Source organism: Homalodisca vitripennis, unplaced genomic scaffold (assembly GCF_021130785.1).
Source record: "Homalodisca vitripennis isolate AUS2020 unplaced genomic scaffold, UT_GWSS_2.1 ScUCBcl_5719;HRSCAF=12587, whole genome shotgun sequence".
NCBI classification, from domain to species: Eukaryota; Metazoa; Arthropoda; class Insecta; order Hemiptera; family Cicadellidae; genus Homalodisca; species Homalodisca vitripennis.
This window is the reverse complement of record NW_025781826.1, coordinates 27,337-31,748: the sequence shown is the minus strand read 5'-3', so window position 1 is coordinate 31,748 and position 4,412 is coordinate 27,337.

Genomic DNA, 4,412 nt, shown 5'->3' with positions numbered 1-4,412 from the left:
TGTTGGAGTTATGTACGAGTGTGACTATATATGATATGAATATGTGTGTGCGTGTTTGTATGATGGGACTTGGTATGTATGTATCTGTGTACATGTATATGTACGTATGTATGTACGTGTGTAGGTATGTATGTTAGACTGAGTGTGGTGTGTTATGGATGGCTGTATGCATACATATGAAATATTAACCATAATTAAATACATACATAATCTAAATTTGGTAATAAATTTGTCCTTTTCTAAATAACATGGTACAGTAGCTCTAAAATTAAGTACTTCACGCAATTGATTCCAATTAAATAGGGCGTAACTAAGAGTAAGTATGTTGGAGTTTATGTACATGTATGATTCTATATGATAATGAATACGAGTGTGTGTGCGTGTTTGTATGATGGGACTTGTTATGTATGTATGTAAGAATGGGTGTATTCATATAATTCTTAAATGCATAATCATTAAGACTATTAATGTAGTCAGAGATAGTTTGAAGATAATTATTAAATATAGTGAGCGGGTAGTGCGGGTTTGGTGGAAGGAGTGTGCGGGATGAATGACTTTTTGAATGAAGCGATTGATGAATTTAGAGTAGTAAAGTCCAGTAGTATATGAGGATATTGGGGATTTTACTTTTTGGGCGAGAGACGTTGATGGTTCAGACAGCTGTGGTATAACAATTTTACATGCAAATATTAGGAGTTATAACAGACACATAGACGAACTCTTATGTATCTTAAACAGTCTCGGTAATGAGTTCGATATTATTGTTTTAACAGAAACCTGGTTAGATGAAAGTTGTAGTATGGCTGGATTTATGGATGGGTATGATGTGATTATGAACAAACGAAAGAGGAACCAGAATGATGGCGTAATTGTGTGTGTCAATAAATGTTTTCGAGTGGAGTATGAGGAGGTAAAGTATGCATGGGGCCACAAGTATCAGAGTGGATATGTCGGTTGGCGGTGAGCGGCTCAGTTTCCTCGCGGTGTATCGCAGCCCATCCTCAGATAATGATCTCGATGTATTCATTAATGACCTAGAATTTTATAGCAGCAATAGACCCAGGGACCGAATACACTGGCTAATTGGTGACGTCAATTGCTGCATTTTGCAGGAAAATCAAAGCTTGTTATCACAACGCTATCTTGATGTATTGTACGGTGCCGGTTTTGTTAGTTGTATAAATATTCCAACTAGAGTTACGGCAAATTCATCTAGTTGTATCGACCACATTTTTGTTGATATAAAGAACACAGATCGCATTGAATCGGGCCTAATAAAATCAAGTATGACAGATCATTATCTTATCGTTACTAAACTTAGAACAGAAGTACCTATTGTAAGTAATATAAATAACAAACATATTGACAAATTTGATATAGATTTGGTCTGTAGATGCATTTCTGAGCAGAATTGGAACTTAGAAACGGGTTTAGATGACGTAAATTCAAGCTGTAATGTTCTTGTTGAAATACTTCAGACCATAATGGAAAAATCAAAAAAGTCTCAATTTTTGTTCGGCTAGGGAACGAAAAATTAAGCCTTGGATCACAAATAGTTTAATCAAATCGATTAGATTTAGAGATAAATTAAGTCAACGCTGCAAAAGAGAACCATTTAATACAGTGCTACTTAAAAACTTCAAAAACTATAGAAATATCTTAAATAAAACAATTAAAAATGCAAAGTGCCAATACTACAGGAGGAATATCTGTAAAGCGGGAAACAATAGCAAATTACTGTGGAAAAACATTGGAGAAATTACAGGCACTGTGACTAAAAAAGACCATTTTCCGATTGAACAATTTTTATCGAACAAGAATAATATCTTGAACTCAGACATTATCAATGTGGCGAATACTTTTAATGAGTATTATGTAGGAGTGGGAGCTGATCTGGCCAGCGCTGTCCCTCCTGTGGCCGAGTGTGTAGTAGACGACGACATGCACAGGGTGGACTCTGTATTTCAGCTGGAACCTGTCACTGAGCAGGATATTGTAAAAGTAGTACAAGACATGCGAGGTGGGTCCGCCCCTGGGCTGGACGACCTACCAGTTTGGTCTATAAAAGAAAACATCCAAGTTCTTAAATTTCCACTTTCACACGTAATAAATAATAGTTTTAGACAAGGTATTTATCCGGTCGCGTTTAAAAGTGGAAAAGTCATCCCAATATATAAAGGAGGTCCAAAAAATCAGTGCATTAGTTTCAGGCCTATCACTCTTGCAAGTGTCCTCGCCAAGATTTTAGAAAAGTGTGTTAGAAAACAATTTCAAAATTACGTGACGAATCATGGATTTCTGTATGGAAACCAATTTGGCTTTCGGAGTGATAAAAACCTGAATGATAACTTATTTTCATTTACAAAAAAAATTCATGATGCAGTTGGGCGTAATAAGAAAGTATTAATAGTATTCATAGATCTAGCCAAAGCCTTTGACACAGTCAATAGAGAGTTACTAGTAAAAAAAATTAGTTTGTATAGGTGTTAGAGGTACGACTTTGGAATGGTTTAAAAATTACCTAAGCGAGAGATATCAGGTTGTCTCAATTTTAGGCAATCACAGTTTAACAAAACAGGTTGAATATGGTGTTATTCAAGGTAGTACATTAGGACCACTTTTGTTTCTAATTTATATAAACAATATTGGTAAAATTAACCTTTTAGATGGCCAGATCTTTCTATATGCAGATGACACAGCCTTGTTGTTTGAGGGATCCAGCTGGGGGGAAGCATATGGAGCGGCGGAGCGGGGGCTGCGCACTGTCAAGCAATGGTTTGACCAAAATCAGCTCACGGTCAATTTACATAAAACCAATATGGCAATATCATTGAGAGCTGACGGAGATCCTGTGAACCTTACCTTGAAACTCCATACTTGTGCAGGCCAGAATGATTGTGGCTGCGAAACTGTTGAAAGAGTGTCAGATTACAAGTACCTCGGTGTAATATTTGATAGTAGACTTAAGTGGACAGCTCATGTGCAATTGTTAAAGAACAGATTGAGAAAGTTTATTTATATATTTTCTGTTCTTAATAAAATATTAACACCAGCTCTGATGAAAACAGTTTATCACGCATATGTACAATCATTATTACAATTTGGTATCATTGCTTGGGGCGGAGCATATAAAACTATTATTCTACCATTACATACTTCACAGAAAAGCCATTATGAAAGCGGCATTACAAAAACCAACTAGTTACTCATCTGAATTATTATTTAATGAGTTCAAGGTTTTTAATATAACTCAGTTATATGGAAGAACAATAATCTTATATATTTTTAAAAATCAAGAAAATATTTTCAAAAAATACCAACCACCCGTACGTTACAAGAACTCAGATTAACTCGGGTATTATAACACCAAGAATCAATAAATCCATAAATTTTACAGACACTTATTATATAGCTAGTACTGTTTTCTCAAAATTACCCCACCAAATGAAAACCCCCGGTCCATGCAGTTACTATTCATATAAGAAAATAGTTAATAATTGGCTAGTAGAAATTAGGTAGAACAGGGATAGATAATCTCTTTAAGTCCACTTACAGGGCAACTTAAATGCCGGGGTACTTACGTATCTCGGTTTTGTGTGTGGGTGTCTGTTTGTCTGTGTCAGCCTGTTTTGTGTGTGTGTGCCTGTTTGCGTGCATGTGATTGCGCTTGTGTCTGTGTATGTGTGTCTGTCTGTGTGTATGCGTGCGTGCGTGTGCGTGTGTGTGTGCGTGTGTGCGTGCGTGTGTGTGTGTATGCGTGCGTGCGTGTGCGTGTGTGTGTGTGTGTGTGTGTGTGCGCGCGTGTGTGTGTGTGTGAGTTGGCATGTGTGTGACCTCTAGAAAGGATGGGTGTATTCGCAAATTAGGTGGTACTAGGTAAACCTTGTGTTTGTTTCTGTTTATGAAATCAATCGTGCGTGGAATGTTTGCTATTTGGAAATGAGTTACGCAGGTCAAACGATTTATGCCCCATATGGTTTACAGTTTTAATACATATTTGTGCCTTGCTATAGTTAGAGCCACAGTCTGTGCGGCCACATATATTGCTTCTGTTATTTCCACTTTAATCAGAGAATGTGTAAAATTGCTGCTAATTGTTGATATATCACTTAGTTACTGAATGTGGACTGATTGGACTCGATTCTCGCGCACAGGTTACGACCCATGCGAGGATCTCATTTCTATACATAGTTACTATGGATGTTCAATGTATTGCTTATGGCTGGAAATAAATGTATTTCTTTCTTTCTTTCTTTCTTCTTTCTATATGAAACCTTAAGTAAATCACAGGAGCTGGAACTAAGTGGTTTTTTTAAATCTAGAGTAGGTTTTTGACACTTATTTATAAATATTTTTACCCGGAAGAAAAAGGAAAACTCAGCATTGGCGTCGGATATATAACTAATTTTAAC